General features: G+C 42.0%; 1 protein-coding gene across 1 annotated transcript in view; it reads right to left on the bottom strand.

Moving 5' to 3' along the window:
* The window catches only part of PROSER2 (proline and serine rich 2), a 39229-nt gene extending 33668 nt beyond the window's left edge, over positions 1-5561 (bottom strand). Inside the window, exon 1 of the mRNA XM_075599475.1 lies at positions 5415-5561. The gene's annotated coding sequence lies outside the window, so the exon portion shown is untranslated. The remainder of the gene's footprint in view (positions 1-5414) is intronic.
* Positions 5562-15512: the final 9951 nt, after the last annotated feature.

Genomic DNA, 15512 nt, shown 5'->3' with positions numbered 1-15512 from the left:
CTGGATAGCCCAGCTTCAGTACAGGTGGCCCAATCAGAGGCTCAGTCTTTGACTGTGCCCCTGATTGAGACACCTATGCTGAAGCAGGGGCTAATTGAGACACCTTTGCTGATGCATGGACTGATTGAGACACCTGTGCTGAAGCAGGGATATTCTGAAAATCTGACCTGTTGGGGTGGGGTTTGAGGACTGGAGTTGAGCACCCCTGTGCTAAAGCATAGCACCATTTAGTGAATATGGGCCCTAGTGTTTTCTTTTAAAACAGCACACCCCCTGTCCCCCAGAAGCCTATGTGAGTTCCTCATTCAATGTTAGTATCTTATCCCATGTGCATGTTTTAGTATTGAAAACAATGCTGGTCTTAATCTCTAACCTCTGATGTTTAGACTGCCCTGGGCTCTTGGCAGAGATCCATTTTAACCTCCCGGGCACTAAATATTTCAAATGATCTCCTGAATGAAGCATCAGATTTGAAAAATAAAAAAGGGCAAGAAAAGATCCTTTAACACCTCGGGTGCCCCATGATATAACTACCACATCATGAGGTCCGGCACTCCGGGGGGACCCTGATGTAGTAGCTATGTCATATGCTATTTCCTCATTTCCTAGGGGAGCTGGCGTTCTGCGCTCCTGTGGAGCCCTGAAAGGGACCTGGCTGGCTGGTAACGTCACGTTCGCATAATCGCTGCCAGAGGGCCCGGCAGCACTCAAAGGGTTAAAGTGGATCAGTGCGGCCTGCGGCTTTAAGGCATTTTAAGTACCATCTTATTCTGCCTGGATACCAGTGGTAAATAGGTTCATTCAATACTCTCCCGGTTAACAAGTACACATAGCTGATTTTAGGGGTGTAATGCAGGGGTAGCCAACGCCATTCCTTCACCAACAGGTCACATGTTAAGGCTATCCCTGCTTCAGCACAGGTGGCGCAGTCGAAGACTGAGCCACCTGTGCTGAAGCAGGGATATCCTTAAAACCTGGCCAGCTGGTGGCCCTGGTGTAATGCACAAAGTGTCACTTTGCACGCAGGCTCCACGTCCCCATGACTGTATAATGGCAGGTCACAGCTGGGTGCCACTCACGCACCCCTCCTGATTTAGGTTCAAATGTTCTTGTTTACAAGTCTGCTTATCATTTCTGTATGTATATCATTTGTGCAACAGCTGTGTTTACGGACATGAAAATATGTACGGGTACATGTCAAAAACTTCAATACAATTTGAGTTATATAAAAAATATATATCTCTCTACCCTACAAACAGAACAAAGAGGTCTGAGAGTAAATAAACACGTCCCTTTTACACGCAGCTTCTACATGAAAAGAGAGCCTTCCTTTGTGCGTGCAAAACTCACCCATAGATAGAGGAGACTTTACCGGTTACTTTTTAGGGATAAAAACGCCGCTAACCCCTGCACTCGAAACAAAGAAATGGAAAATAATGTTAAAACGGCGATGCCATGTCAGGCAAAGTGAACGAATGACTTGGGCATGTTACATAGGTTTAGTGCAGCAATCCCCCCTCTGCATGTCTCGGGGACACCTGCTTCCGGAGATACTTACTGGGAAATGTAGCCACGGTTATTGAAATCCCTTGCAGCGACAAATGACAAATGGTTTGTGTGTGTATCTATATCTATATCTATATATATAGATATATCTATATATAGATATATCTATATATATATATATATATATATACACACATGCACTGAAATAAAAAAAAGTGTATATATATATATATATATATATATATATATATATATATATATATATATAATAATCAAAAAATAAATAGATGATACCGTTCTGTGGCTAACGAAATGCTTTTATTTGTGCGAGCTTTCGAGATACACTGATCTCCTCTTCCGGCGATGTTACAATGAATGAAGCAAAAGGTATACTTAAAAACAGTGTCTCTTGGAATGTTATCTGTGCTGTTCCTTCCCCCGGTGTGGATGTGTTTTATATACCGGGGGAAGGAACAGCACAGATAACATTCCAAGAGACACTGTTTTTAAGTATACCTTTTGCTTCATTCATTGTAACATCGCCGGAAGAAGAGATCAGTGTATCTCGAAAGCTCGCACAAATAAAAGCATTTCGTTAGCCACAGAACGGTATCATCTATTTATTTTTTGATTATTGAAGCTCGGCTAACACGGTACTGATACCTCTACATGTATGTATATATATATATTATGATGGGAGCTTCAGTCTTTTCCTTTCCTGCCCACCCTGACAGTGGATGTCTGCAGTGTTATATTGCAATAGGAATCGTCACATATTCCTCCTGTAACACTTTTCACACATTACTATGCATTTAAATGTGTGGATGTTTCAGGTTTTTTGATTCCTGACTGCAGTTTGTCTGTAGTTTAATTACATTGCAATAGGAATCGTCACCTATTCCTCCTCTGACAATTTTCACACGTAACTACACTAACATACAGTATGTACCTGTTGCATTTCCTCCCCCAGCTCCCACTGCAAATCAATCCTACTACATATTGTATAAAATATCTAACTTTCTGTATAACTGCCCGATCTGAAGAAGAACCCTGTGAGGTGGGAAAGCTTGCACATTGCAAACTTTTGTTGGTCCAATAACAGTTAACAATAACAATTAAAAAAATACTACCTATATTTTTTCCTTAAAAAAAAGGGTATCAAAAGTAATATTTGTAAGCAAACAAATTACACTGATAAATTGCTTCAAATCTCTTCGTTTCTGCGGCTTAGGGTCCATATTTACCAAAGGGTGCTACACTTCAAAACGCTCAACCTTCCATTTAAATGAAAAGGACGATAAGACGGATAAACGTTGGCACCCTTTAGTGAATACGAGACAAAGCGAGAGGGCCCTTTAAGCCGCTTATTACACAGGATGTTATTTTATTTGGCTACAAATATTGTTATACAGGTGCCAAGTTTCAGGGAAATAATAATGATATCATCGCTCCTACTGTATATCTCTAGGAATGTATCCAATGTTATACACAGAGTGATAACGCCCAGTCTCTGTGTTACGATGTTACTATGTGCTTTTACAAGGAAACAAATGTGCTTTTTAGCAATGTATTACTAAATGATAACAAAGATTGAAACAAAACAAACAAAAAAAAATAAATAAATATATATATATATATATATATATATATATATTTGCATGTAATTTCCCAGAATCCTTGCTGCAGTGGAAGCACTGTATGCTAGGTGATAATGGTTGAAAGGCAGGGTTGCAGACCTGTCTAAGACATGTGAATGTGCTCACAAGTGATATTCTTTATTGGAGATATATATATATATATATATATATATACATATATACATACATATACATATATACATACATACACACACAGTATGCAGGGCACTCGCAAAACAAGGCTAGATAACAGACACAAATTGGGTGCAGTATGCCTAAATACAATGAGTATTATGCACAGAGCAAATATGCAGGCACTATGAAGCTGGAATTGTTGGAATGTACAATATATACACACACTTACATAGAAAATGGCTACATACATACACTTCATAAACCCTAAACCATAATATTAAACTATGACACGTAATTCTCTCACAGGGTGGAGGCGCTACAGTATCACCTTTTAATACCCACCACAACCATTAATGTGCCTGGGTTTCAGGGGGACAGTGTGACTGCAAGGTGCGCGTCACCCTTACAGGAGGCAGACACGGCTATCTTCCTCGCTCATCTGGAATTCATTCTTTTTTGCATAAGAATGTTTCTTTCCTTCCCTCCCCTGATGTTAGTTTTACTTGAGCATTCTTCCCCCTCAAATGTTTCCAAAGAAGCAGCAGTAAACCTGAAATATCCAGCGGTTTCCCCACCTATGCAGAACATTCTGTCAGCTTCTAAATGAATGCGGTGCAGCTTTGTGACAGTATAGCACATTTATTTGGATTTATTTGAAGCATGGCCAGTGCCGGACAGGCCAAAACCCCCGATCAGACGGTGCACTACTGAAGGGGTTACAATGTTAAGTACAATAGTAACGGAAATTGTGGATGAGTACGAAGCTTTCATTGTTTCCCAGCCCTGATCTTTCCTGTTCTGAAAGCCATTGTCGGCAAGTACAAATGTTGCAATGTTTTAATGTGCAACACTACACTCAGGACGGAATTAGAATTATTTTAGAACAGGGCAGTTGATTATTCCGTATTAGAAAGGCTGTAAAATTATTTACAGTTTGGATTGCTATTTTGTTAGAGGCATACAGTGAAAAACTGATCGAGAAAAGTCAAAAATAAATACAGTGTTTGGACTAAATGAAGCCCCTCTGCTGCCAGAACGGTCTGCAGAAACCCCATCTATCCTTAATGACAATCACACATGCTATAAGTGGGAAAAGAGATGTGAGTCTGCATTGTTTTCTATAGATAATGAACTTTTTTTCAATCTAATGCTGGGGGATTGGTAGATATCGGACACACACACACACACACACACACACACACACACACACACACACACACACACACACACACACACACACACACACACACACACACTACATGTATGTTTGTGTACATGAGCAATAGATGTGATGACAATCTAAACACAAATTGATCTCACCCACTAATTAGTAAATGTGATTTATGCATATTATATGTCCCTACAAATTACTCAGAAAGTACATATATGTCATAGAAATGGGGAGACTTTTTAACAACGAAAAATAGCCACATGTCTGGGCAGCTGAACCTGGACCAGTTTCCAAGAGACAGCAATATATATTACAGATAAGAGCAGGGAGCTTCTCTAAAGCAGATGTAACATGGGTGACTTTAACAAGCTTTAAACGGTCTACACGTATTCTTCACCTCTTTGTCCATCTGTAAACCAGGACATTTGGTGCCTTTATACCAAAGACAAAAACCTAAAACAGATTGTCCTAAATGCGCGTCTCTTTGCAAAAGTCAAGTGGACTCTCAGTTATGAACATCTTATTATGCATAGAGCAGGGGCGGCCAACTCCAGTCCTCAAGGGCCACCAACAGGTCCTGTTTTAAGGATATCCCTGCTTCAGCACAGGTGCTCCATCAGTGGTTCAGTCATTGACTGAGCCACCTGTGCTGAAGCAGGGATATCCTTAAAACCTGACCTGGTTGGTGGCCCTTGAGGACTGGAGTTGGCCACCCCTGGAATAGAGAATGCAAAGTGAACACAGGTTGTGCCTATAATAAGACTAAGCCTCACGAATTCCTCATTGGGATTAACCCCTATTATGCCAGCAGGAGCAACAACACATTGCACAGATATGGTTGCAGAGGGGTTAATGAATGGGGGGAAAAAGCAAGGTATTAAAATGTTAATAGTCGAGACAGTTAAGTCCTGTGCTGACAAAAATCAGATCCCCTTCAATTGCTGCTTGTGGATTTTAATACTCACCTAGGAAGGAGCTGGAAAGGGACTGGCTGTAAGACAGGTAACAGGTGGACTAGGGATCTGTGTCCTGGTGATAAGAAATCCTGGAGGTGAATGGGGCAGGTGCAGCAGAGGTGTGGAGTTAGGAGTAGGGGAGGGGAATAGCATGTCATGGGCTTGGCACAAATAACACTCATCTAACTAAATGTGCTTCCACCGAGAGGGGGGTCAAGATGATGCTACTTGCGCGCCATCTTCTGGTAATCATGCAGTACTGCAAGTAAAACCAGTCCAGATGCTGATTTCGATTTTGACCTTAACAAATCAGGATAGACTATCAATGTTTTATTTGTACATCTAAATCCTCGAAGGGGAAATCCCACATAATTGTTTTACGTATTTATGCAATCTGCTTCTTTAGAAAGATTGCATTTCTCCCTGAGTTAACATCTTTGTTTCTTGGGTTAAAATAACTTTTTTTTTCACCTGGTCCACTTTCCCTGTAATCTCTCTTAACATATTATGCTTCCCCCATTAGTCAAACACAATATCAACGAGAGGGAGGCTGGAGGAATAATCTCTCTGCAGATGTAACAGTTTACACAAAAGAGATTGGGTGAAGATTGTATAAACACTCCACAGTATTTGGTTGCTATGGAGACATTAACAGTTGCAAAACACTATTTATAAATACTTAAACTTCTTTCATTTGTGTCGATGGTTTCAATCTTTGCAGGTGCAGTTTTTTTTATGTCACACACCGACGCAGAAAAGCTGACATGTCTCGGGAATTCGAGTCCGAATCAGCTCCGGGGTGAAGTATGTTATAAAACCTCCAAGAAAATCCACACGCTAAACGCGGACTGCAGCTTTAACATAACAACGCACTTACAGCGTGATGTAATTCACAGCTGGGTTTTATTGTTTATAGTAATGTCTGTCTGTGTTCCACTCATACTTATACAACACCTACTGTACAGTAAAATATTATAGGAGGAGAATACTTGAGGTTAATACCATCACTAAGTAATTTGTCCAGTCCAACAGGGAGAGGGTTAAGGCACTGACTTTTGGATATTACCTTTCGTATATTGCACGTTATTGCTGACATTCAGCATTCTTTATCCTCGGTCTTTTAACAAATGTGTCATTTGGTTGCATCTTTTGCTAAATAATTAATTGAAGCTTTCTAACTACGTATAGGTAAACTCCACTTAAGCACGTACCTACACTAAACGCATAATATTTATTATTGTCTTGTGGACTAAACATCTTCCCAAGATAAGGTAGCCGGTTGGGACTGAACAACAAGGGAACATGTTCAGTCCCAACCTGCTATCTTATCGTGTAATAGTGAAGATGTTTAGTCCACCAGACAATAGAAAATATTATGTATTTAGTGTAGGTTCCTGCTTAAATTGAGTTTACGTTGACGAGGTTAGCAAGCTTAAATCATGGGTCGTAGGGTTTTTGCATTGATGTTCCATAAATGTATGACCAATTCTCTCTCCCAAGCAGCACGCCTAAGACATTGAAACATATAGTGTTACTGATGCATTTTGTTAGGTGGGTAGGTCTGAGCTCACCTAGGAGGATATCATCCTCTAAGGAACCCAAACATTTTGATTTTGGGGGTTCGGCACCCCAAAAATGTCATTTTTTTTTTGTAACTTAAATTTTATTGCATTTTTCCAAACAAGTGATACAGAATACAGTAATGGAAAGTGCTGATTTGTATCATTGAGTCTCCACTGTAGTTAAGATGCTAACAATCACTGAGACGTGCAGATAATGAGTGAGAGTTGACATGTCTGTTATTTGTAGTTACAGGTTGCATTTGCATACCCACTTGACCTGTTTTCCTGCCCATTTGTGGGTGATTCACGTAGTAAGGCATCAGGAGTGTGTAATGAATACATCTGAGGATAGTGGTGGTTACAGTACAGTATGTATCAAGCCTTCCACTTATTCACCTTGCCATGTGAAACTTTTCCTGTTCTGTCGCTTTGCTTCTGTGTCACAACTAAAAGATACTGAAATGGTATCCTTCTTGTGGTTCTAGTCTTTCTTCCCCCATGAATGATTCCTATGGTATTTTACAATGATTACAGATTGGTGATACTGTAGTTCTGTATTTTTTTTAGCAATGTTCTCATTATGACAGCTGAGCACCAGGAATGTTTGTATAGGAAGTGACAGCAGCATTTAAATACAGAAGAGCATCACCTATTTCAGATGTTACAAGTAGTGATGAAACACAGCTGTTAAAATCTGACCGCACAACTAAAGTAGGATGGTGGTCATATAAAATAAAGTATTGCTGCATGGAAAGGTAGCCAATAAAATCCCATTTTATATATGGCAACAAAGAAACTATTGGAAAGTCTCAGCTCATCTAAGACATCATACATTTTATTACGTGGCATTATTCATAAGGCAGTGTTTATAGAAGATAACGTAAAGTTGAGTAGATACAGGCAGCCACCAAGGGGTTAAGCTGAGTCTGAAAGTACTTCCCAGCTCTATCCTACCTTGTATAAATGCCTGGTTATTAACAATGAGAATGGGATGTTTTGTAATGTGTGGGACGAACAGTGACTTTGTAATGTTTTTTAGTGGCATTTAATAAGGGTGATTTTATATACGAATTGACAGAGTGCATAAGTTACATCCTGTTTTTATGGAGCAGAGCACAGATAGATGGACTGTTTTTCCTTCATATGAATTGAGTTTCGTTATTAAGTGCATGTGAAGATCAAGCCATTACTTAGAGAGCGCCAAGTAGTTTCAGGGACTCCCTGTTCATTTATAAACATCCTTACTGCGTTCACCAGCGCATCCAATTTGACAGATTTGCGGAAGTTAAATTCTGATCGCTGGTAAGTACACAGCTAGAATGTCTTGTCTTCTTTCACATGATCAACTTTCTTAATTCACATGCCCTCTTGCTCCCCCTCCAATCTGGCTTTCATACAGCTCACTTATCTGAGACTGTCCTCACTAACGTAGCCAATGAACTACCATGAAGGGAAATATCATGGCCATTTTTCCTTGCTTATTCTACTTGATCTCTGTGCTGCTTTCGATACTGTTGACCACTCTCTTCTCCTTCAGATTATACATTCTCTTGGTATCTGAAACAAAGTTTTATCCTGGATCTCTTCATTCCTCTCCCATCTTTCCTTTTCTGTCTCTTTTGCTAACGACTTCACCCCCTGTTGATCTATCTGTTGGTGTACCCCAGGGCTCGGTTATGGGACCTCTCCTTTTCTCTCTTTACACGTTATCTCTTGGTGACCTCATCAACTCTTTTGGCTTTAGATATGACCTCTATGCAGATGATACTTAGATGTATCTATCTACACCTAACCTCACACCTGCAATCCAGTTCCAAGTTATTGATTGCCACTTGCCTATATCCTGTGACTACAAGCCCCCGTGATACAGGGACCAACCTGCATGATAGTGACATCCCAGAGCAGTTACCCGTCTCTGATGTCCAAAGCACACCTGTGGCTCTACTGAAGCAAAGATGTCTGTGGGGATCCAATAGATGATATTCTGCTTTCAGCAATACCAGGGGAAACTTTGCAAAGATGTGTTACATACAGCAAGGGACAGCCATTTCGATTTGCCCAGCTAACATTTCAACACCATGTGACTTTTGATCATTATTCCCAGTAATACAAATACGTGAACTTTGATGGCTCAAGGGGTAAGAAAGCTATTCCCAACAATTTGAGGAGAGCTATTTTCGAAGAACTTGGGAAGCAGTATAAATACAAATCGACTTGGCTGTCCCTTGCTGTATGAAACATATCTCTGCAGAGTTTTAGACTGTGAAATCTCACAATTATTTTACATTTGAACCTGTAAAAGAGACAGCCAGAAGAAGATGTCGGTTGAAGAAGATTGCATTATTGTAAGAAGAGTGCAATTTTTTTGTGTGTGCAATCCTTGTTTTCATATTTTTTTGCAGATTTGGCAGGCTAATCGACATCAACACCATGTTCGTGTAGGAAACACATCCAGCGATAATTGATAATTAAGGTAATGTATGCGTTCCATTCAATTGGCAATACATGTACTGCACATGCATTCCATACAGTTCATACATACAGTACAGATCACATAACAGTTGCATAGAGCACGCATGCGCAGAAACTGTATGACCCGCATATACATTCCATACAGAACATGGAGTTTATCGGTAGTACACGATCTATTTCTCCTACCCATCAATTTCACTCAGTTAGTATGCCTTAAGGATCTGTTTTGGGTCCTTTCCTCTTTTCTCTCTACACACTTCGGCCATGATTATACCAAAAACCGCAGGTGGCTCAAAAACAAAATGCAGAAATCCTATTAAGGTAAACATACCTCGAGCGATGTGCACGCCGGCTGCAATTGCAGGGCCGCAGACTGGAGAGCAGACATCAGAATTTGTTCTTGGCAGGCGACAGCCACGTCATGTGAGCGGTTCAGCCAATGAGGGCGAACCGCTCATGGCCACGCCTCTGCCACACCTCCCTGTCTCCTCCTGCTGCCTCCTGCCTGCAGTTTAACTTGCCGCTTTGCCGGATCGCAGAGGTGACGTCACTGCATTGTGCGGCTGCCCAGCAGCTCCTGGTATAATCGTAGCTTTACAGTACAGTGTACTGGGTGAACTAATTCACTTCAGTTTCAAGTAATACCTTCTGTATATTTAAATAACACTTAAATATACCTGTACACTTTACATCTATTGTCTGCAATTTAATCCCATGTCTCTGAATTAATTGTATAATGGTTGTGGGGGAGTGAACCCCGTGTTGTCCGGTGCTTCTAAAGGTCCACTGGAAAACTGGGTGTATAGAAAAAGCAGTCTCTGACACATAAAAGTACAAGAAAGGCCACTACACGAGCATAAGGTCCTGTGTGAGGGGAACCAGCAACCGAAGCATACGGCAGGATAAGGAATAAAGCCTGGATGGGGGGCTGCTGTGCAGGGATCAGTTAGAGACAGGGAAAGAGGCAACCAGCAAGCTACCCCTCCCGTGTACTCACGATACTGTCGCCTGCTGCCCTGACCCAACCCGGTGTGATCACTGCCCGTGCCTAGCTGGTCCCGTCTCCTCGGACGTCGCGCTGGTGTGTGACGTCATCTCCGAGGGCCGACAGCTATGCTGTGAAGGGATGAGACAAGCGCTGCCAAATCGGCGATCCTGAGAAGCCCCAGAACGATTGCAGGGGGCGGATCCAAACGCCGTCGTCAGGACAGGGGAATGAAGACCAGCTCCCAGCTCTGTGTGGTGGCCTGCGTGCTCCACCAAGGTTTAAAGTAGAAAAGTAATTCGTAGTGTATAGATGGTCACTGCAGCAGGAATTCAACCGGAAACATGAGTAATTAAAAACAGCTTTATTAAACTAGAATGCTGCGCATCACAGAGAGCCACTCTGTGATGCGCAGCATTCTAGTTTAATAAAGCTGTTTTTAATTACTCATGTTTCCGGTTGAATTCCTGCTGCAGTGACCATCTATACACTACGAATTACTTTTCTGAATTAATTGTGATTATGGTGCCAAATTATTGAATTGGGAAAACATTTTTTTTTTAAAGAACATTCTGTGAAATTGCGGCTCCTCCAAGACTTTTTCCGATCAGTCCTTCAACGAAATTCTTTCCCAACAGGAGTACACAAAGACCATGTAAAAAATTCATTTTTGCAGAATATAGTTTAGTAGTTCTTTGATTAACGAGGGAAAATTTAAAATAACCCAGTGCACTCACACTTTCATGGTGATAAATCAGGTTGACAGTTTTCGCACATCTGCATGGTAACGATGGAGTCGTGGAGAGAGAGAAGCATACTGTATATAGTGTAATACTATCTTTATCAAAATTGCTTTACATACATAAATGCATTTACAAAAATATATTGGTAAGACTTTTTAGAATCTGTGAAGGGCGCCGTCCGTTGATCCATTATGCGCTACCAGTTTCATGGTTTGTGTGCATGCCCCACTTCTGGTTGGGCTGTTTCTACAGCACACGGCCATCCGCTTCCTCCGCCCCTAATGATGATCCAATGCGTTTCGCCTTGTGATCAACTTCCTTAAGAAACAATGGAAGTCTCAGTTCCCATACCAAATGTATATACCCTCCCTTACAATGACATCATAACGCAGGTGCAATATAATAATAGATGCTGATCAGAAGGTCTTCTCTAGAATGGAAATAATTAGTACAGTAGAGATATTAATTTGGAAAGTAATAAAACTTACAATAGAGGGGACAGCATTCGTGCCAAACGGATGGTCACTCCAAAATAAATAGATTTTCTCAAAATCCTATAAGAAGATTTGCATAGCTTGGTGTGAATCTGGTACCCATATCGTGCCATATTTCTGTAAATAAAAATGTACATATCCACTGTATCCATACAGTATATAGTCATATGTCCATACTATAGGATCCAAAATATTAGTGATGTGTTGAATCCTTAATATAGGAGGAAAGCAATTGTACATATTTATGTAGGAACAGATCCAAATATCGAGACAGGTTCGATGTGATCGAATAAATACCTGATATTATGGCTCTTCCGGGGGGGGGGGGCGGGGGACTGTTATGGTCGTGTACGTCGCTGTATACTGTCCAGGAGACAGACCCACTAGGCAGAGGTGGAGAGTAGAAACCGACCCGTACCTGGGGTCCGAATCCTGAAGAGTAGAATAGTGAGGTCTGGGTCTGAGGTCAGGGCAGGAGAAGGCAGGATAATTGTTGTCACTGTTCCAGGGTTAGGGCTGGAGAAGGCAGAATAGTAGGGGTCACAGTTCCGAGGTCAGGGCTGGAGAAGGCAGAACTGTCAAGGCTTGGTAGTTCGGCACAGGCAAGGAATTAGGCAAGCAGGCATGGCTTCCAGCAGGAGTCAAGGTAAACAGAACCTTACACAGGTAAGAAAGAGAGGGAAATGAAGCATTATAAAGGGAGCAGGCAGGTGCAGGCAATAGATCCAGAATGAGGCTGACCTCCGGCCTTGGCAGCCATGTTGGAAAATCCTTATAGGAACCCATGATGTTCCATTGTCATGGCAACATGACGCCTTTTGATGTCACGGTACCATGATGAGGGACCCTGCAGGAAGAGATGGTGAAGGAGAAGGTAACAGTGTTATGGAGGCCCCGCGCACTCCCCCAGCAATCAGTTTAATTGTTGTGGGGCTTGGTGCAGTGCCATGAAGCAGCACTGCTTGTGGGTGCTAAAACTCAACGGTGAATTCTCATAGATATATGTATATGAAAAGAGTAGCTCTCTGAGAAAAGTGCTCAACTGAAACATTGGATGAATAAATACGGATCACTCGACCATTACCTTGAAGTGCTACTCTTTTCAACTATATATCTCTCTAAGTATTATTATAAGTTATGTTCATATGAGCAATTGTCCAAGACATGTTTCCATGCCTCTACAAATGTCTCATCTTCCAAATCAAATATAGTATTTATGGATCCTAAGAGGCCTATTCCAGTAGCTCCAATGTCAGATTAGAAGCGGATTGGCATTCATTGCTATTCTGTAAGCCCTTCTCGCATGTCGAATCTGTTTCTAAAAGGCTTTTTTAAAAGCGATTTCTCTATGTCTCTGCCAATCTGATCGGTTTGTCAAAAAAGCCGCCAACTCGCACTTTTTTTTTAAAAATTAAAACTGCTATTCTAGTAACTCTGTTAAACAAACCGCTTCTACAAATGCCACCTCAATGGTGGTGAGACTGGTATTGCAGTCTGGAGTTACAACTGGAGTATAACTGGAGTTACATCCATATCGACCAGTTCCAGCAATTTCGAAGAAACTGTTCCAAGACGAGCAATTTTGAAATACAGCCAATAGAACTAAAAAAACGACTTCTAGACATTTTGGGCAATGTAGTTCCTGGAATATGATTGACTGGGTAGTTACTAGATACAATTGGTGCGCTGCTAGAGAGAGGACGGGGCTCAAACGCCAGAGCCTTATCAGAAGGGGAAGGGGGCTGCCACTTTGGAAATGCTTCCTACATTAAAAACATTAAAAATGTCTTTAAAACATTTTTTTAAATGCTACAAGTATTTTCTCATAGTACAGAACTGATTTATTAAAAAAACACACATGTAGGATATTGCTTGAACTGCTGCTTTAAGTGTATTGAGCACATCATAATGGTTACTAAGAAACATCAACAGTTAAAGGTTAACCCTTTTGCTAGTAGACCCCATCTGGAAGTGAAGTGTTAAACCTATGTAAAGTTCATGATGCGCTACAATCACTAACACAGAATGATCTTGTTTGGTGCCTGGTGAGCTCACTATGCATTGCGTTTGGTGTCCAACCAGTTTGTTTTCAAGCAGTGATAATTGAAAAGCTGCCAATACATTCCATGAGATCATTGTTTAAATGGACAACTTATTTAACATTTTAGCCTAAGAGCAGAACAAAGGATGTGTTTATGTGCTATGACATGGCATCAGTGTGTACAACAGGAAATAAAGCAGTGAGACTACTGTCACGTAGATACTGATCTGATCGGGAAGTTTATATCCCATTAGAATGTGCTATCTAAACACTTCCTGCACATAAAAACACAGAGGTTTTAGGAAACAGTTACATTGCTAACATACTTTAGAAGTTAATATCAGAACTTTACCTGATTGTTTAGGCATAAGAATGTTGAACAGAGGAGACTTGGGGACATTTTTATTGTATCATTTGAATTAAATAAGTGAAAGTACATTGAATTCTATGGAGTTATACTGTAGGCGTTTACTGGTGTAGCCATGCTGTAAAATGGTCTGCAGTTGTCTCTCCTGCTGGCAGTAAAACCTGGTAAGTTACAGGGATGCCAGCAGTAATAATGGAGGTTTGCCTTCACACCCTGGTGAGGGGCCCTATGTATGGATGGGAGTGGCTACATACTCTGAGTCCACCGTTAGTGACATCAGAGATGTGCCTGCCTCCTAAGGTATATAAGGCACAGCACTGCCCAAAAAGTTAGTTGATTAGTGGGGAGAATGTTATGAAAGTTGTGGTGGAATAAGGGTGCCCACTAGGGCAGTAACTAGTGGCACATATATATTTCAAGTAGTATCCAGACGGATAAGGCCAACTGTGTCCAGGGACCTGGCACAAGGGTGATCTCCCTGCGGGGAAGAGAGGATCCCACTCCACTGGGAGGCCATACCTTTTAAAAGGAGCACGGAGAAATGTGCGGCTGAGCTGAACGCTGCAAGGGGCAGGCTGCCCATACAACATCACGCAATAAAGATGCCTTGTTCAAAGCGAACCCCATGGTGTGAGTGTGAAGTTACTCTCCAGTGGAAGTCACCACCAAGAAGGAGTTCCTCATCAGGACCCTCTCCCTGAGGACGCACAGATCCTGATGAGGTGGAGGCGCTGCACTGGATATAGGTAGGACTCGCACACACTACCTCAGCTGCTTGTCTGGTTGACCATCCCCATACACCATCATGCGGGAGACTCAGGAGTCCTGTTGCCTACAGGTGCACCACCAGACACGACCATGTAATGGGGGCTGGTTATACCACAGGGGCCAATATGAGATTCGGTGGGTCAGACTAGAGGGAATACCCGTTACACTGGCAATGCACTAAGGTGAGTCTCTAAGGCTGCGCTTATAGTGCCGGCGACAGAGACGTTGCGTCAAAACAAATGCATTGCCGCCATCGCGTGCGCTTATAGTAAGCACGACGGAGAGATTACTTAGTCGCGATTGCTGGAAGTCATCTCAATTTGATTTTTCCAGCGACCGTAGCCTGACGTCACCGTCGCCGGCACTATAAGCGTTGCCTAAGGTGTAAATTTTCACATTTTTCTCTAGTTGGTAAGGAGTTTTCTCTGTAGGAACAGGAACAAGGCAGGTTCTGCCCGATGCAGTCTCTCAGCTATTCCCTGGATGATGGTCCCTGGACCGTCACTAGAGGCCAAGGGCACCCGCAGCCGTCCTAGCTCTTCCCCACCTCCCTAGCGGAGGCAAAGGTATGGTCCACACTCACTCTCCCCCGGAGGGAAGAGGACTGGAGAAGGCCCAATCTCAGCCCTTCCACTGCGCGACCTGCCTTCCCCAGTGGGGAAAGACAACCTACAA

Source organism: Ascaphus truei, chromosome 5, assembly GCF_040206685.1.
Source record: "Ascaphus truei isolate aAscTru1 chromosome 5, aAscTru1.hap1, whole genome shotgun sequence".
In the NCBI taxonomy this organism is placed as follows: Eukaryota; Metazoa; Chordata; class Amphibia; order Anura; family Ascaphidae; genus Ascaphus; species Ascaphus truei.
This window is presented reverse-complemented; position numbering and strand designations above follow the sequence as displayed.